The 22,593-nt window shown below is 43.3% G+C and overlaps 1 pseudogene; it reads right to left on the bottom strand.

Moving 5' to 3' along the window:
* Positions 1 to 269: 269 nt before the first annotated feature.
* On the bottom strand, positions 270 to 1,006 carry LOC103227923 (small ribosomal subunit protein uS11-like; annotated as a pseudogene).
* Between the last annotated feature and the right edge of the window lie 21,587 nt (positions 1,007 to 22,593).

The following is a 22,593-nucleotide window of genomic DNA, read 5'->3' as shown; positions in this document are numbered from 1 at the left end:
CACGGTACCTGAGGATCCATGAAGCCACAGAACATGGAACCTGACTCAAGGAGTTTCCGGTCTCACTGGGGATATAAGCAAGCAAGCAGAGGATCTCAGTCCTTCAGTGCTGCAGTGTTCTCATTTCTAAAATGGGAATAATCCTGGAACCAGTTTCGTAGGGTTGTTGGTGGATTCAACGTGTCAAGCTTTTAGAAGAGGCTCTGGCATATAATTAGTACTCAGGGCATATTGGTTGGCTTTTTATTTTCTTACAGGAAAGCAATTTATTAACAGAAAAATATTTTGAGGATTTCTGTCCACAGACGGCAACCACAGTGACCCCCCTTCCTGTGAGTGCTGTCAGAGGGGATTGGAGTGACGTATTCATTCTGCCAGATCTTCATACCTGAGCAGGCAGGGGGCTCTGAGGGACATCTGGGCCCCAGGTCCAGGGGTCTTGTTCTTATTTCCTCCTGTGGCCCGGAGTTTGATGTGTAGGGCAGAGATACCCAGCTCCTTGCACCTCTGGGCCGCATCCTGGATGGCCAGCATGGCAGCATATGGCGAGGATTCATCTGGGCCTGCCTTCACCTTCATCCCACCAGTAACAAGGCAAAGGGTTTCTTTGCCAGAAAGATCTAAAAGAACAAAAATCATGCCCTTTGCAGCAAATGGATGCAACTGGAGGCTGCATCTTCCAGCCATGGACAAAAGTGACATGGACCAAAGTGTCAATGAAGGATGCAAAAATTTGACAGACACGAAATACATTCTCTCCTCCACCCACCTGAGGTCCAAGGCTGATGATTTGCTCTTCCTTTTTTTCTTTCCCTTTCGAGGTGCCATTTCTACATGTCATCTCCCACTTGCTGGATTTTAAGACTGATAGTTCGCAAATGCTCCACATTGACAAGGGTGACCTAGAACTGGCAAATGTCTTAGATGGCCTTTTTCTGAGAATCTCCAGTTCGTGGGGCTGGCAGTGTTCAGCATTCAGAATTTCCTTATATACCAATGCTTGCATCGCTGATCTTGGTTTTCTGTTTTTTAAGTATATTTATGCATTGATACTGAGAAAACTTCCTTGTGATGATGTGACAAAACTGATTATTATCATACTTAAAGTGTAAAACTTCCACTCCCCCCAGTTAACCACTGTTCTGGTTTCTTTCACCATGTGTTAATTTTACCTCTTTTAGAATTTAATGTAAATGGGATCATGGAGTATGTTTTCTTTTGAGAAAGGCTGATCCCCAGCAAGGTATCTTTGATGCTTATCTGTGTTATGTGATATGCATTACATGTATCAAACTTTTTTTTTGCCAAATACTATTCCTTCTTTTCTCAGGGAGAGTGCTACTGGTCTTGGATTTGAGGACCTGGGAATCCATGCCTCTTAACTCTGGTGACCCTTCTAACAGCTCTCGACTCCACCTGGTGGCAGAGAGGTAGGAGAGAGTATGTGTGGGCTTTGGTTCTTGCAGACCTGAGTGACTCTTGTCTCTGCTACTCACCAGTTGTGTGACTCATCATGTTATTAATATGTAATCCATGCCCATCCTCAGTTTTTTCACCTGTGAAATAAGCAGGTTGGTACTTACTGTATGGGTCATTGTCAAGGGTAAGTGAAATAATTTCCACTGTGGCTACTCAAGTCCAAGCTTCTATTATCTTTTGCTGGGGCAACTACCATGGTTTTTATGCTTCCTCCTTTGTGCTTTATTATCAATCTATTGCCCATACAGTATTTATAACAATGATTAGTAATGTAGATCAGATCCCATCTTTCTTCTCAAAAACTTCCAATGACTTCCCATCACATCAATTGATTGATTGACAGACAGGGTCTCACTCTGCCACCCAGGCTGGAATGCAGTGGTGCAATCACAGGTTGCTGCAGCCTTGACCTCCTGGGCTCAAGTGATCCTCCCATCTCAGCCTCCTGAGTATCTGGGACCACAGGCATGCACCACCATGCTTGGTTAAGTAAAGAACATTGCTTTTTTTAAGAGACAGGGTCTCACTATGTTGCCCAGGCTGGTCTTGAACTCCCGGTCTCAAGTGATCCTCCTGCCTTGGCCTCCCAAAGTGCTGGGATTAGAGGCATGAGTAACTGCACCCAGTCCCCGTTGCATTTAAATAATATCCAAGCTCTTTACCTTGGCCTGCCAGGCCCTTCGTCATCTGGCCCATGCCCTCCTCTCCAACCATATTTCCCAACTCTTCTTCACCATGATGTCCCAGCTGCATTGACCTTCTTTCTGTTCTTTAAAGCTTTGAGCCTGCTTCCAACCTCAGGGTGTCGCTCCTGCATAGAATCCACATTCCCTAGATCTTTGTAAAATTAGCTTTTTGTCTGGTGTCAGGTCAAGTGTCTCCTCTTCAGTTTAAATGTTACCTCTTGCCTGACCAGGCTAAAGTTGACCCCTTCTCCTATTGTAGTTCATTTTCTTCTCTAGTTACTCAATTTTATTTTCTTCATTGTTGTCATCATTAACAGATCCATCTGTTTATGGGTTTACCATCTCCTTCTATCACATAAGTTCCATAAGGACAGAGATCTTGCCTGGGGTGTTCACTGCTGTATCCTCAATACGTAAAAGGGTGCCTGGCACATAGTTGATGCTTAATGAATATTTGTAGAATACGTGAATGAAATGATGTCTTCAAGGTGTTAAACAGAAAACACAAAACATAATAGTTGGCTTTCCTATGTTGACTACTGTGATTTAGTTTTATTTATGTACAAATTTAAAGTGTTTCAGTGTTTATTTAGGGAGTCACCCAGACATTCCAACTACTTAGCTCCTTAACAGGCCTGCACGGCTTCTGAACAGCTCTCTCCTTTCTTGCCACTTCACTAGAGAGCTCCTTGCTTCTTGGTGGCTTCCATCACCTATCTTGTCTCTTACAGTTGTAGGTGTTTTAATATTTGGTTTCTATGGCATTTCATGAATGCTCATACAGAGACCAGATGTTACAAGGACATTAGATCTGCCACTCCACTGCTGTCTTGGAGGGGGATCCGAGTCTGGATCGCTTTGAATTGTTTGTTGTTTGCATAATGGCTCTCCTTTGTTCTCTGTTAATTGTATTAGAGTACCTTGATTAAACAAATGTGCCTTCAGGCAGTGGAGCCAGTTACAGCACCTCTGTTTACTAAGCTCTCCATGGAAAAATGTGAAGCACGCATGCTTCCAGTGTTAAAAATACACATTTAGATGTTTAAAGCCGTGGTCAACTTGGGAATTCACATCTCTCAGGACAAAGGTGAAGTTCAAAGAAGCAAGTTGTGTTTCCTTTTAAGATTATCATTGTGATTGGAGGGAAGTAGATTGAGGAAGTTACTGCATAATCTCACAATTATATTTCGTCTGTGATTCACATTTATGGGAAGGTACTAGGCAGCCAATAAAATCTTCTAAGATTATGACAGTTGAATGGTCTCTGCCTTGCTTTATGTCTGACCAGGACCCTGATGACTATAACTATGTGGTAGGATAGGTCTTAGCACCCACTTGACCTTTGTAGCTTTGCTTCCTGCCATTTGTCCTGATATACTCTGTGTTTCAGCCACTTAACTTTTATATATACATGAGGGGTCTTCAGAAAGTTCAAGGAAATGTATAATTTCCATGCATAGTGTAAAAACTATGCTTGGATTACTTTTTTTTTTTCCCCACCAAAATAAACTTGTTTTAACTTGTTACAGTATGTTTAAACTCAATCTAGTTTTAGACATTCAGAAGAACAAGACATTTGTTTGAAAAGAGCCCCTCTCTGAGCAACATAAATTCTGCTAACATTGAAGCAAGAACAAACATCAAATTTATGGTGAGACTTGAGTGGAGGAATGGTGAGATCACTGATGCTGCGGGAAAAGTTTATGGGGACAATGCCCCAAGGAAACCAGCAGTTTACAAATGGATAACTGGTTGTAAGAAGATATGAGATGATGTTGAAGATGAAGCCCACAGTGGCAGACCATCCACATCGATCTGTGAGGAAAAAATTAATCTTGTTATATCCTAATTGAAGAGAATCAATCGTTAACCACAGAAATAATAGCCAACACCATAGGCATCTCAATTGGTTCAGCTTACACAATTCGGACTCAAAAATTAAAATTGTCCCAGTTACTCGGGAGGCTGAGGCAGGAGAATGGCGTGAACTTGGGAGGCAGAGCTTGCACTTGAGCAGAGATGGCACCACTGCACTCCAGTCTGGGCAACAGAGCAAGATTCTGTCTCAAAAAAAAAAAAAAAAAATTAAAATTGGAGACCGGGCACTGTGGCTTATGCCTCTAATCCCAGCACTTTGGGAAGCCGAGGTGGGCAGATCATGAGGTCAAGAGATCAAGACCATCCTGACCAACATGGTGAAACCCCGTCTCTACTAAAAATACAAAAATTAGCTGGGTGTGGTGGTGTGCACGTGTAGTTCCAGCTACTCGGGAGGCTGAGGCAGGAGAATCTCTTGAACTAGGGAGGCAGGGGTTGTGCCATTGCACTCCACCCTGGCGACAGACTGAGACTCCATATTAAAAAAAAGAAAAAAAAAATCGAGCAAACTTTCTACTTGATGGGTGCCAAAACTGTTATGCCCAGATTAGCTGCAGATAAGAGAAGAGATTTCAATGAAAAATTTAAACAAACGGGATCAAGATCCTAAAGCATTCTCAAAGAACTGTAACAGGACATGAAACACAGCTTTATCAGTACTATACTGAAGACAAAACACAATCAAAACAATGGCTACCAAGAGGTGGAAGTGGTCCAGTCAAAGTAAAATGGACTGGTCAAGAGCAAAGGTCAAGGCAATACTTTTTTGAGATGCTCAAGACGTTTCGCTTGTTGACTTTTTGGAGGGTCTATGAATGATAACATCTGCTTATTATGAGAGTGTTTTGAGAAAGTTATCCGAAGCTTTAGCAGAAAATCACCTGAGAAAGCTTCACCAGAAATTTCTTCTCTATCATGACAATGCTGCCGCTCATTCTTCTCACCAAACAAAGGCAATTTTGCAAGTGTTTCGATTGGAAATCATTAGACATCTCCCTTATAGTCCTGATTTGGCTACTTCTGACTTCTTTGTATTTCCTAATCTTAAGAAATCTTTAAAGGGCACTCATTTTTTTTTCCCCAGTTAATAGTATAAAAAAGACTACAATGAGATGGTTGAGTTCCTAGGACTCTCGGTTCTTTAAGGATGGACTAATGGCTGGTATTATTGCTTACAGAAGTGTCCTGAACTTGATGGAAATTATGTTGAGAAATAAAGTTTATATTTTCATTTTTATCTTTTTTTTTTTTTTTTTTTTTTTTTGGTTTTTTTGAGACAGAGTCTCACTCTGTCACCCAGACTGGAGTGCAGTGGCATGATCTTGGCTCACTGCAACCTCTGCCTCCTGGGTTCAAGTGATTCTCCTGCCTCAGTCTCCCAAGTAGCTGGGATTACATCTGCCTGCCACCACACCTGGCTAATTTTTGTATTTTTAGTAGAGACAGGATTTCACCATGTTGGCCAGGCTGGTCTTGAACTCCTGGCCTCAAGCAGTCCTCTTCGCCTGGCTTCCCAAAGTGCTGGGATTACAGGTGTGAGCCAACATGCCCACTGGCTTTTAATTCTTTTAATTCCACTTTTATATGAACTTTGAAGCTCTCGTGTGTGTGTGTGCATGTGTGTGTCCTAAAATATCTAAATTCCAGAGAAAAAATCTTTCTCTTTTATGTGTGCTTTAATCATGTGGAGTCATTTCTGTCTTCAGTGTATTTTGCCCTTCTTTCACCTGGAAAACATTCTCCAAGATCAGGCTAAAATTTCATTGGCTTTACCAAGTCTTCCCAGATTGTGCAGAGGTAGTTCCTTGCTGTATTAGTCTGTTCTCGCATTCCTCTAAAGAAATACCTGAGACTAGGTAATTTATAAAGAAAAGAGGTTTAATTGACTCATGGTCCCACAGACTGTGCAGGAAGCATAGCTGGGGAGGCCTCAGGAAGCTTACAGTCATGGTGGATGGTGAAGAGGAAGCAGGAATATCTTACAAGCCTGGAGCAGGCAGAAAGGGGCAGGGGAGGTGCTACACACGTCTTTTTTTTGACGGAGACTTGCTTTGTTGCCCAGGCTGGAGTGCGGTGGAGTGATCTTGATTCACTTGCAACCTCTGCCTCCCAGGTTCACGCCACTCTCCTGCCTCAGCCTCCCTAGTAGCTGGGACTACAGGCGCCCGCCACCACGCCCGGCTAATGTTTTGTATTTTTAGCAGAGACGGGGTTTCACTGTGTTAGCCAGGATGGTCTCGATCTCTTGACCTCGTGATCTGCCCGCCTCAGCCTCCCAAAGTGCTGGGATTATAGGCGTGAGCCACCGCGCCTGGTTGGGAGGTGCTACACACTTCTAAACAACCACTTAAACAACTGTCTTCAGCCACAGACTGAAGGCCGCACTGTCGGCTTCCCTGGTTTTGAGGCTTTTGGACTCGGATTGAGTACTACTGGCTTCTTTCTTCCCCAGCTTGCAGGCAGCCTATCATGGGACTTTGCCTTATGATTGTGTGAGTCAGTTCTCCCTAACAAATTCCCTTTCAGAGAGACATATATCTTATTAGTTCTGTCCCTCTGGAGATTCCTGACTGACACAGGCTCCTTGGGAATCATTTTCTTTCTCTTTGTGTATCTCCCTGTGGACTCTTCCGCATAGTGGCTCCAGGGCAACGAGGCTTCTTACAGGGCAGCCCAGGGCTCCAACGAAGTGTGGGTGGAGGGAGGGGTGCAGGGCTGTATCACCTTTTCTGACCAAGCTTCAGAAGTCGTGCAGCCTCACTCTATCACATTCTATTTATTGTGGTGATCCCAAAGGCCTCAATTCAAGGAAAGGGGGCATAGACTCCATCTCTTGATGGGAGAGTAACAAAGTTCTGTAGTAGCATGTGGGGCCAGAAACATCGTTGCCGATGAGGGATTTTGGAAATGCAATCATAGTCTGCCTTCTGGTCATGATCATTCTCAGCCCTTCCACTTGCAAAATACACTCAACCCCTCCTCTAAAACACCTCGATGCCATATCATTTTATGCTATTAACCTTGTGCTTGAGGTCCAGGATCTTGTTATCTAAGTGAAGTTCAGGTGTGAATGAAGCTTCCTGAGCGTGTCACCAACATACCATGGTGAGACAGGCATAGATCATTATAGACACTCGCATTCAAAACATGGGAAAATAGCAGTCACACAGCATTCATTGGTCCATAGACATTTTGAAATACAGCTGAGTACATGTTGCTAGTTCTTTAATTACTATTTAGCTCTATTTCCTGGGAATAATTCTCTATGCAATGGAATCCTGGTTCACCTTCTGAATTATCCTTCCTTCTCTATAAAACAGCTGGTGTTTGCAGCTGAATAGTTTTTTTTTTCCCAGCCTGATTCCTATCCATAGTACTTTTTGGAGGGAGTGTCTAAAGATTCGTTTTTGCTTTGTATGAGTCCTGTCCAGAAAAATAGGTTGGCAGAACATCGTCAGCCTCAACTACGAAACTGGTGATGATTTTGCCAGCATAATTTTCTTAAAAACTTCGAGGATTTTTTTGTGACTCTTATTTGAGTTCACTCAATTAGCTAGAATCAATACCCAGAAATCTTGTTGATAAAAGTGATTCTTTACCTTGGGCTCCCTGGAAAGCTGCTGTGAAATGTTGCCCTTATTGTTATGAGTTTAACGTTAATGAAGTTCAGTGAGGAATGTCTGAGAGGCATGCCTGTAAGATCCTTAGAGGACCTTTTGTTTGCTGAAAGGGTCTGTGAGGCACCACCTTAAATTTTTCCAAAGCCTGAAGAAAGGATCTCATAGTTCTACTCTGGATTTGATTTTTGTTCTAAGGTCATTTCTTAATATAAGAATTTTTTTTTTTTTTTTTCATGTAGAGAGGCTAGAAATGAGAAACAACTTTATTTTCAAACCCATCAGTCCAGGATCCTTCACAACTTGCTTTAAATTTGGTTGAAAATCAAACAGTTCCTTTTTCAAGTCATGTTTCTCCATAATTTTATTGATTGATTGATTGACTGATTAAGACAGGCTCTCACTCTGATGCCCAGGCTGGAATGCAACAGCATGATCTTGGCTCACTGCAACCTCCACTTCCTGGGTTTGAGTGATTCTCCTGCCTCAGACTCCGAAGTAGCTGGGATTACAGGTGCGTGCCACCACGCCTGGCTAACTTTTTTGTATTTTTAGTAGGGACAGAGTTTCACCATATTGGCCAGGCTGGTCTCGAACTCCTGACCTCAAATGATCTGCCCACCTTGGACTCCCAAAGTTCTGAGATTACAGCTGTTAGCCCCCATGCCTGGCCTCCATCCTTATCTGCTAAAAGAAACTAGTATCAACATTCTGTTTGGAATTCTAATCTCTTCATCCAAATTAAACAGGTAATTCTGTATATTTTCTAGTCTCTACTTTGGCACAGGTGACAGTGCTGCTAAACCTTTCATAATTACATAACGAGGATTATGACATTTTTCTAACTTTACTAAGCCCTCACCAGCAGCCTCCTCAAGGGCCATCAAACCTCAGCTAACATTTCTCAAAGCCTTTGTAATGTGTACACACCCCCGTCTCAAAGCCATTACTGCAGTTTCGGTTTTGTTATGGCAGCCTCCCACTTCCAGAGACCAAAGTCTGTTTCTGTTATCTGTTACTAAACGGTAACTCCTCACTTAATGTCATTGACAGGTTCTTGTGAACAGCAGCCTGAAGTGAAATGACATATAAAGAAACCAATTTGGCCGGGCGCGGTGGCTCAAGCCTGTAATCCCAGCACTTTGGGAGGCCGAGACGGGCGGATCACGAGGTCAGGAGATCGAGACCATCCTGGCTAACACTGTGAAACCCCGTCTCTACTAAAAAATACAAAAAATTAGCTGGGCGTGGTGGCGGGTGCCTGTAGTCCCAGCTACTCGGGAGGCTAAGGCAGGAGAATGGCGTGAACCCGGGAGGCGGAGCTTGCAGTGAGCCGAGATTGCGCCACTGCACTCCAGCCTGGGAGACAGCGAGACTCCGTGTCCAAAAAAAAAAAAAAAATAAAAGAAACCAATTTTACCGTAGGCTAATTGATAGAAACAAGAGTTAAATTACTGCAGCATATTTCTGGTCACAAAAACATCACCAAACTCCTAAATAAAGACCCAGAACACTTCTAAAATCTTGACATAAGTGTGAGCTATACATGTATTTAAGAAAGATTAATAAAAACAAGCGAGAGAATTATTTGTCCATTTTTTGTTGTTGTTGCTGTTGTTGTTTTTTGAGATGGAGCCTCACTGTCTCCCAGGCTGGAGTACAGTGGTGCGATCTTGGCTCACTCCTCCTGAGTAGCTGGGATTACAGGCACCTACCACCGTGCCAGGCTAATTTTTGTATTTTTAGTAGAGACGGGGTTTCACCATGTTGGCCAGGCTGGTCTTGAACTACTGGTTTCAAGTGATATGCCCACCTTGGCCTCCCAAAGTGCTGGGATTACAGGCATGAGTCACCGTGAGCCTATTTATTCAATTTTTGGTTAATCGATGAGTGATAGCTGTTGGTTAAATCAAGGAATCAAGGAATAAGTGTTTACAAGTGAAAATTGAAAGGAGCACCTCTTGCCACCACACAGTTAAAAAACAATCACAAGCTGGGTGCAGTGGCTCACGCCTGTAATCCCAGCACTTTGGGAGGCCAAGACAGAAGACAGGCAGATCACCTGAGGTCAGGAGTTCGAGACTAGCCTGATCATCATGGAGAAACCTTGTCTCTACTAAAAATAGAAAATTAGCCAGGCATGGTTGCACATGCCTGTAATCCCAGCTACTCGGGAGGCTGAGGCAGGAGAATCGCTTGAACCTGGGAAGCAGAGATTGAGGTGAGCCGAGATCATGCCATTGCACTCCAGCCTGGGAAACAAGAGCGAAACTCAGTCTCAATTAAAAAAAATAAAATTACAAATATAGCGGGCTTGCAGAGTGCTATTTTACTGCATCGTCTATTGTCATGCATTTGTATGATTATCATATACTTTATGAATTTTTAACAATAATTTATATTCATTCATTTTTCTAAACTGCTCATTCTAGTTCAGGGTCTCTAGTGGCTGGAGCCTCCCCTGGCAGCTCACAGTTCAAGGCAGAAACCAGTCCTGGACAGGACCAATCCCATCATTGCCAGGTGCACTCACACCCTCCCCTGCAGCCACTCAGACTGGGACCACGCAGACACGCCAGCGAGCCTAATGTGTACATCTTTGGGATGTTGGAGTAAACTGACGTACCCAGGGAAAATCTATAACAGACATGGGGAGAAGGTGCAGACTCCATACAGACAATGCCCCTGGCTGAGAATGGATTCTTTCTCTCACCAACGTTATAATGAAATGACATTGAATGAAATGATGTTATTTAAGGAGTTGCTGTATAATAGAATACTCCAAAAGAGTGGCTTGGAATAACAATAATTTTATTATAATCTCTCACAGTTCTGGAGTTGCTTTAGCTCAGCTACTAAATGGTTCTTGCTTGAAGGTGCAACCTAATCGTGGAAGTGACAGCCCATGATATTCCTAGGTCCTACCACCCACAGAGTACCTGCGTCAGGGGGCTGGGATCTTGAGGTCCCTCTTGGAGTTCTGCCTACTCCAAATTAATACAGTGGTTCTCAACCAGGGGCAATTTTGCAACCTCCCTTTTTGGGGGAACGTTTAACAGTATTTGGAGACATTTTTGATTGTCACAAGTGAGGGTGGTTAAACAGAGACCAGGGGTGCTGCTAAATATCCCACCATACACAGGACATCCTCCCAAGAAAAAGAATTAATCTGGTCCCAAATGTTGATCATGCTGATAATCATTGAACTAGAAGAGGAAGGAGTTTGGGGAAGGGGCTTAGAAGAGTACTGGTGGATGGGTTGGTTCTGTGGATTCCATTTCTTACCTGGCTCTATAAGCTGGGTTTGAATGCCTTTGATTAGAGGCGAGATGGTCAGAAGGTTAGAGAAAATTTCTTTAAAGAGTTTTCAGACTCTGTGCAGGCTGATTTTGGCCCCAGAGTTGGAAAAAACATAATTTTCTGTCTCCTAATGGAATCCAACATCACTCTGTACCCATTCTCCTGAACTTAGCAAGATTGCAAGCCGGGGGGCTGCAGGAGAAGGAGTTCTTGGCATGGCCTTTGAGTAGTAGCCACAGTAAAGTCTGCCTTGGTGGGTTTATGAGCAGCAGGTGTACTCCAGCATGATCTGCAGAAGGGGAGCGGGGATGGGATGATTTGACTTGGTAATTGCAGCAAAGAGGCTGACAGGAGGCACTAGGAGAAATTAATCATTGGAGATGACTTTTTAAAAGGCTAATGTGTAGTAATCAGGCTAGAAGGGACACAAGGATCATGATTTGGTCATTAGAAGGAAATATGTTAGTTATTAGGGAAATGCAAATCACTGCAATGAGATACCACTTCACCCCCATTAGGATGGCCATAATAAAAAAGACAGACAATAGCAAGTGTGGACAAATTGGAACCCTCCTACACTGCTGGTATAAATGTAAAACAGCGCATCTTCTTTGGAAAACAGTCTGGCCATTGCTCAAAAAGTTAAATATAGAGTTATTGTATCACCCTGCAGTTCTATCCCTAGGTATATATCTAAGAGAATTGAAAGTATGTCCACAGAAAAATCTGCACACCAGTGTTTGTAGCAGCATTATTCGTAATAGCCAAAAGGTAGAAACATTCCCTATGTCCATTAACTGATGATTCGATAAATACAATGTGGTCTATACACATGAAGGAATATTATTCAGCCATTAAAAAGGAATGAAGTTTTGATACACGCCACAACATGGAGGAACTTTGAATACGATATGCTAAGTGAAGGAAGCCAGACACAAAAAGACACATGTTATATGACTGCATTTATTAGAAATGTCCGGAAGAATTAAATCCATAGAAATAGAAGGCAGATTACGGCCTGGCACTGTGGCTCATGCTTGTAATCCCAGCACTTTGGGGAGGCCAAGAAAGGAAAATTGCTTGAACCCAGGATTTCTAGACTGGCCTGGGCAACATAGTAAGACCCTGTATCTACAAAAAAATGCAAAAATTAGCTGGGCATGATGGCATGCGCCTGTAGTCCCAGCTACTCAGGAGGCTGAGGTGGGAGAATCACCTCAGCCCAGGAGGTTGAGGCTGTGGTGAGTGGTGATAGCAGCACTACACTCCAGCCTGGGTGACAGAGTAAGACTCTGTTTCCAAAAAAGGAAAGCAGATTACTGTTGAAAAAAGGGGCAGTGGGGGAGTGATGATGATGGGTACCGGGCTCCTTCTTAAGGATGATGAAAATGTTCTGGAATTAGATAGTGATGATGGCTCCATAACTTTGTGGACTATACTGAAAACGACTGAATTGCTGGGTGCAGTGGTTCATGCCTGTAATCCCAGCACTTTGGGAGGTCAAGGTGGGCAGATCACTAGACCTTAGGAGTTTGAGACCAGCCTGGGAAACATGACAAAACCGTGTCTTTACAAAAAATGCAAAAATTAGCTTGGCTTGGTGATACGTGCTTGCAGTCCCAGCTACTTGGGAGGCTGAGGCAGGAGGATCGCTTGAGCCCAGGAGGCAGAAGTTGCAGTGAACCAAGATCGCATCACTGCACTCCAGCCTGGATGACACAGTGAGACCCTGTCTTAAACAACAACAACAACAACAACACAAAAAAACCATTGAATTGTACATTTTGAAAGGGCAAATTGTATGGCATATGATTGATATCTCAAGAAAAAATAATGTGAAAAGAAAATGTGATCTTATTTTGTGGTCTGTGAAGCTGAGGTCTGAGACAATTACATATGGGAAGTCATAATTTCTAGGAGGCTTCTTGACTTGTCTGTGAGAGCCCGTTCAGAGGCTGAGACACACCCAGCACTGTCCTGGCTCCACTAGTCTTTCCTTAACAAATGTCCTTCCTTTGGATTAATTGTTTCCTATGCAAATCCTTTTATTTCATCAAGGCAGAATACAAATTCCTACAGGTGGTGTTTTATATTCCCTTCACTTTTTTCTGAACTTTGTATATATATGTTTATGTAAAATATGTATTTATAGATAAATTGTATGCATTATATAATTTATAATTGTAAATATATAAATTATATATTTATATATGTATAAACACACTTTTTTTTTTAAGGTGGAGTTTTCACTCTTGTTGCCCAGGCTGGAGTGCAATGGCGAGATCTCGACTCGCTGTAACCTCCACCTGCTGGGTTCAAGCAATTCTCCTGCCTCAGCCTCCCGAGTAGCTGGAATTACAGGTGCATGCCACCACACCCAGCTTCTTTTTGTATTTTTAGTAGAGATGAGATTTCACCATGTTGGCCAGACTGGTCTTGAACCCCCGACCTCAGGTGATCTGCCCACCTCAGCCTCCCAAATCCCAAAGTGCTGGGATTACAGGTGTGAGCTACTGCGCCCAGTCACATATTTTAATATACATATTTATATATGTGTGTGTGTTTACTTATGGCATTTGTTGTGTACTATTACGAATTATAAACAAATTACCTTATTGGATTATGTGTTCCTCAAGGGCAGAGTAGCCACTAAAATTCTTTCTGTTGAAAGTGATATAAAGCTAGCAGGGTGCGGTGGCTCACACCTGTAATCCCAGCACTTTGGGAGGTTGAGGCAGGTAGATCACTTGAGGTCAGGACTTTGAGACCAGCCTGGCCGACATGGTGAAACCCCATCTCTACAAAAAGTACAAAAAATAGCCGGGTGTGGCAGCGCGTGCCTCTAATCCCGGCCACTTGGGAGGCTGAGGCAGGAGAATTGCTTGAACCCAGGAGGCGGAGGTTGCAGTGAGCCGGGATCATGCCACTGCACTCCAGCCTGGGCGACAGAGTGAGATTCACTTTTGTTAGGGGGAAAAGAAATGTCTAATATCTGGGCTACTTTTCCTTATGGCTTCATCTAGGGCTCAATTCCGTCTTTGCATCTTTTGGCTCCATTTCTGTCTTTGCTGGAGATTCACTCTCTGTCTTTGCAGGTTTAACTCCAGTGGCAGGTAAATGCAGGACCCTCTTTCTGGGTTGATCTAGCTCAGCTCCAAGATTTATTAATAGCTCTGACTGACCCTTCCCTGAAGCCATCTCTGTGGGCGGGAAGATGGGTGGGAAGCACTGAATGGCTGGTCACTTCTTGGTCTCCGGTGCTGGGGACTCAACCTGATCAGAGGCCTTGGCTCAGGAATAGGAATAGAAAAGTGAGTGGTGGCCGGGCGCGGTGGCTCAAGCCTGTAATCCCAGCACTTTGGGAGGCCGAGACGGGCGGATCACGAGGTCAGGAGATCGAGACCATCCTGGCTAACAAGGTGAAACCCCGTCTCTACTAAAACAATACAAAAAACTAGCCGAGCGAGGTGGCGGGCGCCTGTAGTCCCAGCTACTCGGGAGGCTGAGGCAGGAGAATGGCATAAACCCGGGAGGCGGAGCTTGCAGTGAGCTGAGATCCGGCCACCGCACTCCAGCCCGGGTGACGGAGCAAGACTCCGTCTCAAAAAAAAAAAAAAAAAAAAAAAAAAAAAAGAAAAGTGAGTGGTTTCAGGAGGAAATTGGGATGGTGTTGCCAAAAGAATGGGAGAGGAACACGGAATGGCAAAAATGAACTAGTGCCCACTGTGGTTCCTTTTTGAACCCCCAGCACTTAGAATGGAACGGGCATTTAGCAAACACCTACTGAATTAAATCGAACCCTGAAATACAGATATTGGCTTCCAAATGACAGTCTACAGGAAGGAATGAACAGCTTTGAAAGTTGGGCCAAACAGAGAAGATATATGATATTAAACTCCCAAAGTACTTTTGTATCTAAAAAGCACATGCTCCAAAGCTCATTTTGGATATTTCTTTTACGCCAGTGAAGATGTTCCAAACAGTTTTGAGAGTCCAAATTAGGGGTCTCAACGCTTTTGTTTAGTGACATAGCTATGGTTACTCTTTTAAAATTCAGTGAAAGCTGATGGGGCCTGGTGGCTCATGTTTGTAGTCTCAGCATTTTGGGAGTCGAGGCAGGAGGATCAGTTGAGGCCCAGAGTTTGAGAGCAGCCTGGCTAACATGGTGAAAACCTATCTCTACTAAAAATACAAGAATTAGCCGGGTGTGGTGGCACATGCCTGTAATCTCAGCAACACGGGAGGCTGAGGCATAAGAATGGCTTGAACCTGGGAGGCAGAGGTTGCCGTGAGCCAAGATCGTGCCACTGCGCTCCAGCCTGGGCTACTGAGAGAGCTTGTTTCAAAAAAAAAAAAAAAAAAAAAAAAAAAAAAAAAAAATTCAATGAAAGCCACAGACGCTTTCCACAAAATGTTTTACATTATAGACTGACTTACATGGAATTTTGGGAGTCCTTGGAACCCTTGGAGTGCCAAGTTGGGCCGCTTTGTTGTGAATAATTACATCCAGTGTTAGATTTTGTGTATTTTATAATTCCCCATTGTTTTCAGAATCTTTTCTCTTGGAATTACCCTGACTCAAGACTAGAGGGCATTGTGTACCTTGAAACCACATCAGACACAGTGCAAGAGCTCCTTAGATTTTCATACAAAAAGGCTTGTTCACTGCTCAGTTAACAAGTGAGTCCGCCCTGCTCCCAGGAGGGAACGAAGTCAGCTCCCTGTGAAGAAAGGGATGGGGACGAGGGGAGAAGCACTGCCTCAGTGTTTCCCTCATTTGTATGTTGATGAAATGTTGGCAATCTCCCTAGAGTTCAAGTGCCTGGTTTGGATTGATTTCCCAGCAAGGATCCCGGTGTGTTAGGAAGTGCTGCATACTGGGAGCGGATGAGATTGAGAGTCCCAGCCTGCCTCTGGCTTCCTGTGGGGTTTCAGGAAGGTTCCTTTCCTTAGCTGTGCCTCGGTGCTCTTATCTGCAAAATGAGGGGATGAGATTAGCTGCTCCCAAGCTCATCACAGTATATGATGCTTCACAGGTTCAAATGTTTCAGGAGTGGTGCAGACATGAAGAGGAAAAAAAAAAAAAATGCAGCCAAGGAAAAGTGTGGTTAGACTCAGAAATGAACATGTCAGGTGATCCCGTGAGGATTTGGTCCAAACAAATCCAGTGAATGAATTTGGAGGGTTGAAGGAGAAGGCCCCTCCGCAATACTAAATGGTTTGTATATGAATGCAGTCTGTTTATCCAAAAAGAAAAGTACTGCAGTAGGCAGCCTCTATGATAGCACTAAAAGTTCCCACTTCCTTATGCAATTGTCTTCCCTTAAATGTGACTCAACCTAGTGACTTACTTCTAGCCAATAGGATCAGGCAAAAGTGATGGGATTCACCTTGGAGGGAAGGTTCCAAAAAGATGGTAAATTCCATCTTGCATACTCTCTAGCCTGCTGCTGTGTTTAAGCCCAGTGCCAAGTTGTAAGCTGCTAAATGGAGAAGCCCCTATAACGAGGAACTAAGGAAGGCCTGTGATGAATGACCAGTGAGAAACTGAGGCCCGTGGTCCAACAGCTTATGTGGAACTGAGTTCTGCCAACCACCCCATGAATGAGCCTAGAAACAGATTTTCCTGCAGTCAAGCCTTCAGATCAGACTGCAGCCCTGGTGGACTGCTTGATTATATAGACTCTGAGGGACCTAGAGGCAGAGGCACCCAGCTCAGCCATGCCTGGATTCCTGGCCCACAGAAACTATGAGATAACAAGTGTTTGTTGTCTGAAGCTGCTAAGTTTTGGAGTAATTTGCCATATAGCAATAGATAACTAATGCATCTATTAAGGCAGTAACTTTCAAACAGTTTTCCTTCCTAGCAGAGTGACTTTGGGTAAGTGTTTTACTTTCTCTAAGCCTTGGTTTTGTCTTCTGTCAATGGTCCCTACATCATAGGATTGTTGTCATATCTAAATGAGATCATGCATGAAAAGTGTTGACACATGTTTGGGATATGAACATTAAATTGTCATCATCATCATCATTATGGTGTTCATCAAAGAAATCCAGTAATAGAGGGATGGAAACCAGTAGCTGTTTCTTTAAAAAATCCATCCAGAGATCTTTCCTGTTTTTCTTCCTCCATTAACAGTCACTACAATTGTGTGCAAATAACTGGCCAATCAGAGAGTCCCATCCTTTAGCAACAATGGTGGGTCCAAGGGACAAATGTTGACCCCAAAAGATCAATTAGAGTCTTTTTCTGAGATTTACACAGTCTCTGGGAGGGGAGAAGGCTTCTGGAGTGGGGCAGAATTTCTAGTGGTCCTGAAGCCGTAGAGAGAAATCTTCAAATCTGACCCTCAGAACAGTAATTTCCAGAAAAGCTCTTTGATATTTATTTTACTTTTCATGGAACTAAATTCTAGTGATTATTGACGTCTTTGCAAAGAAACAAACACAACAACAGAAATCCCGCCTCCAAAATCTATCTGCAAATGATCTCTCATGGTTTAATTGGCCCTTTAGGTAAAACCTCTCATTGTTGCAACAAAAATAGGTCGTTTTCACTCCAGAGAGTGCTCAGGGCTGATTACCTTTGAAGAATGAGACTTGAAGGCAGATCACACAGTGAGTTCTTTTATCCATCCCTGTCCTGGAAGCAAAAGCGTCACCATGGATGGGTGGGGAGGAAAGCACTCCTATCTCCCAGATTTCCTGGGAGTCTCCTAGAAACCCTTAGTGATTCTCCCAACTTTTGGGTACTGATGTTTTTCTCCTGGGTAGCCAGGAGGGGTAATGGCAGATTGCCAGAAAGACACTGACTTATAAAATAATCCAACTCTAAATTCCCTCCTTGGAATTTAGAAAAGGCTTATTTATGTACAGATTTTTTTTTTTTTAAATTGAGGAAACTAGGAGTTTAATTTTGGACATGTTGAACTTGAGACACCTAAAATGCCTGCAAGTTGCAGTATCAAGTAGCAATTGGCTGGGCGAGTCTGTAACTCAAGGGAGAGTGTGGCTGGGTGTATACATTTGGGAGTTATAGTACGTGGAAGCCATAGGAAACCACGGCACTGGATGAGAATAAAAAGGGAAGGGAAGTTTGCCTCCCACCCCACTTCGTAGGCACCTCTTTCTTTTGGCAGGTGAGCTGAACAGAATCCCAGGATGCCCTGTGGGGACTGACGAGCTTTTATTCTTGGGTTACCCGGGAGATTGTTCCGGGCTCCCGACTTCTGTTATGCTTGTGACTCTTGCAAGCGAGTGTGTCTCAAAGTGAGGAGCTGAGGAAGAAAGAGATGAGGCACATGAGAAAATAAAGGTGTTGCCTAAAAGTGCCTAACCAATATCTTGACTGTACTGTGTATCTCCATACTGTGGCCTTTATACCTGTCTCCTGTGGCTATCTTTCCCTTTAGGAAAAAAAACTTCTTGAGATATTTGTCATTGATTGGAGTCATGAGAAATTGTGTCTTATCATAGAAGTCTTTGCCTAGAACTCTCCTTCCTAGAAGCCATAGATTAATCCCAGAGAAAGTCGCTGATTGGCCCCATTTAGGTCACATGCTCAGCCTTTGGGCCAATCACTTTTTGACTTGGATGGATACTATCAGTGGCGAATTACTCTGTTTCTGTCTCATCTGTCACTTGCTGTCTCTGTGAGATGCTCGGTTTTCTCTCTCTATCTCTTCTGCTCTGTATTTCTCCCTGTCAATTTCTCTGTGTCTCCCTGCATCCCTACTGCTCTCTGTGGGTCTCTCTTGGTTTTACCCTATAACATTTTCTGTGCCTCTACTCTGTCTCTCTGTCTCTGTTGTTGTTTTTTTCCTGTCTTCTCATTTATTCTCTGTCTCTGCAGGGCTGTGGAGTTGGAACTCAAGTCTGTCTTGCTGAACTCTGTATTCCTATTGTCCTGTATACAGTTGGCATTCAACACACATTAAGTAAATAAGTGAATGAGAGGATCAGCCTTCACATAAAGATTTGCAGTCAGAGGAAAATCAGCACGTTTTGGGAGAATATGGTAAGGAAGTACCTGATACCATGGCATTTTAGGAATCGGAAGAAACCTCTTCCTGGTGAAATCTATTCTGGCCTGGAGGCAGAGGGCTTGGTTGCCTCCATGGCCATAGCATCTCTCTTCTCGACAGGGTCTAGGAATCACTGGGCTATTACCTGCCTCTAATATATATTCTGACAATCACTCTCAGCTCTTCCTGTTGTCTTGTCTGCACCTCTTGTGCTGTAGCTTAAGTCTAATTTCAACTGAGAGGAGATCTAGTCATTGCCAAGATGTGCAATGGCGACATTTAAAAAAAAATTGTTTTTCTTTATTTCTTCTAAAAAAACCCCTGGGATATATGTGCAGAATATGCAGGTTTGTTACACAGGTATATGTGTGCCATGGTGGTTTGCTGCACCTATTGACCCACCCTCTAAATTCCCTCCCCTTGCCCCCCACCTCCAACAGGCCCTGGTGTGTGTTGTTCCCCACCCTGTGTCCATGTGTTCTCATTATTCAACTACCACTCATGTGTGAGAACGTGTGGTGTTTGGTTTTCTGTTCCTGTGTGAGTTTGCTGAGGATGATGGCTTCCAGCTCCCTCTATGTCCCTGCAAAGGACATGATCTCATTTGTTTTTATGGCTGCATAGTATTCTATGGTGTATATGGACCACATTTTCTCTATCCAGTCAATCATTGATGGCCACTTGGGTTGGTTCCATGTCTTTGCTATCGTGAATAGTGCTACAAAAAACATATGTGTGCACGTGTCTTTATAGTGGAATGATTTATATTCCTTTGGGTATATACTCAGTAATGGGATTGATGGGTCAAAAGGTATTTCTGGTTCTAGGAATTTCTGTCCTTGAGGAATTGAATGGCGACATTTTTTTCCATGACTGCATTAAATTTTTCCTAAAGGAGAACTTGGGTCTTCAGAGCAGTCTTGTTGGAAAACGTTGTTCAGGGAGGTAAGATTCCTGCGTTAATAGTCAAGGCTCTGAGATTATCTTGCTATGTGACCAGGGATAAGCCACTTTTTCTCTGTGAGCTTCAGTTTTCCATCTATACAATAATTAGCTCCACCAGGTCATCCTATAGACCTATCCCACTGATATTCTTCTTCTATCAGTTCTAGTAGGTTGAAAGCTAGCACATTGCAGATGTGCCTGACTGCTATGGCTGAGTCCTAAAAAATTATGGCAAATACCATCTGGCCCAAATCTTTAGTAATTTTATAGAGGCTTCCGGTGACTTCTCTCTATCATCTCTTTGTACCTAGAAAGCAAGGGTGGCTTTGAATTCTGTCATCCTCCCTCACTAAACCATCAAGGTGGGCCATTAGACTGCATTTGTCATGAAAGGTTGAGAAACAGGAAGGACTACGTTCAGACATTAAGGGAACCTATCACGTAAATTCCACTGGAATATTTTATGTCAGACAATATAATGGAATGTGAAGACTTTTGGAAGGGGGTTGTTGATAAAAGACTCATTCATTCTCTTGGGGACACTGGATCCAATCCTCTTTTTCAGTGTCCTGGTTCATGGAAGAAACGATGGCTTACTCATCATTCTTTTTACTAAACAAACATTTAATGAGCACCTATTATGTCCTGAGATCTGTCTTCGTGATGCTAGTCCATTCAGGCAAGAAAACCATCCTGGGATAAAAGACTAAGTCCCTAGATCCAATTTTGCCACTTGGTTACTGGGTGAGCTTGGGAAAAATTTCTTAAGCTCGTTGACCCTGTTTGCATGTCTGTAAAGTGGGGATAGTAGCATTATCTCTCTCTTAAGGTTATGGTGAGCTTTAGGCAAGGCAGTGCGTGCAAAGTGTTAGCACAGCTCTGAGGGCATTTGTAACTGGCTGTTACTATTACTTATTACCTTGTGCCAGGTATGTTTGATGCTTTGCTTATACCATAGTGTTATGTTTACTTACATCATGGCCATCTGGTCCACTGCTGCTATTTGACAGATGAGAAAATGATCTTGCTTCAGGTCATACAACTCTTGATATTTGGCCACAAAAATTAATGGATGCCAAACTCAGGTAGGCCCTTGGGGCCATCTATAAATTCTTTTTTATTGGTGCTAATATAGATTATCTCATTTATTCTGTACAGCACACCTAAGTGGTAGGTGTCACTATTACCTCCAAGGTACAGATAAGAAAAGGAATGTATTAGAAGGCCACGTGGCCTCACCTTCGTCTCCATCGTTCTCCATCTTCATGACAACCCTGCTGAAGCGATATTTTCATTTTGCCGTCAGGAAATCTGAGGCTTGGAGAGAGTAAGCAAATTGCCCCAGGTTTCAAGGCGAATACAAGGCAGAGATCTCATTCAAAGCACACATTCGTCTGTCTGATTCGAGAACCCATAGTCTTTCCCTTAAACAAGGTAGCAGAATGATTCAGAATCCCAGTTCTGGAAACAGGCGTGCTATACTTATCTATTAAAAATGACAACCCCTTAAAATTGTAGCACCCCTCTTCTATTCTCTATGGGCCTTCTCTGCCTTATTTATTTATTTATTTATTTTTTGAGACGGAGTCTCGCTCTGTCGCCTAGGCTGGAGTGCAGTGGCCGGATCTCAGCTCACTGCAAGCTCCGCCTCCTGCTCTGCCTTATTTTAAAAATTTTACTTGTTTATTTATTTTGAGACAGAGTCTCACTCTGTCGCCCAGGCTGGAGTGCAGCACAGGGTCAGTTCACTGCAACCCCTGCCTCTCGGATTCAAGTAAGTCCTCTGGTGCCTCAGCCTCCAGACTAGCTGGGATTACAGGCGTGTGCCACCACGCTCAGCTAATTACTTTGTATTTTTAGTACAGACAGGGTTTCGCCATGTTGACCAGGCTGGTCTCAAACTCCTGGGCCCAGGCGATCCACCTACCTCTGGCTCCCAAAGTTCTGGGATTATAAGTGGGAGCTGCTGTGCCCCACATCTGCTTTATTTTTCTACCCAAATACTTATCACTTTCTTCCAGGTTGCATATTGTACTCATTTATTTTGTTATTGCCTTCATCCCCTTCACAAGAATGTAAGCTCTGTGAATGTAGGGAATTTTTTTTTCTATTTTATCGAACACCATATCTTTCGCTCCTGGAATATATCAATATTTGCCTGGCCCAAGGTAGCCATGTCTATAATAATTCAGTTTCCTCAAGAGCAAAATTGGGAAAATGGCAACACTCACTTCATAGGTTAGGTTCAAGGAATGTAAGGGTTAATGCATCTGAAAGTCTTGAAACAGGGTCAAGAAGACACTGGGCTCTGAATAATCGTTAACTACTGTCATGTAATCCATTGCATGCCAGTGCTTTATTGATGTCAGCTATCCCCTGATGACTGCCTACTGTGCCAATATTTGTTTTACATATATCATCTAACTGATGCCTTTAAACAATGATTGCCCTCACTTTACAGTTGGGGAAATGGAGGGGTTAAAAGGCAGTGCTTTTTTCTGTCATGTCATTAGTCAGCATCCAGGGAAGACATCTTCATGTTGCTCAACAAAGTCATCCTCTCCAGCTGTCCTCCTGTGCAAGCTAGCCCCAACTCTGTCCTGGGACTTCATGTTTCCACTCATGAAACTCTAAAGCTTTACAGAATCAGTGTTGGTTTGCAAA

Source organism: Chlorocebus sabaeus, chromosome 5, assembly GCF_047675955.1.
Source record: "Chlorocebus sabaeus isolate Y175 chromosome 5, mChlSab1.0.hap1, whole genome shotgun sequence".
Lineage (NCBI taxonomy): Eukaryota > Metazoa > Chordata > Mammalia > Primates > Cercopithecidae > Chlorocebus > Chlorocebus sabaeus.
This window is presented reverse-complemented; position numbering and strand designations above follow the sequence as displayed.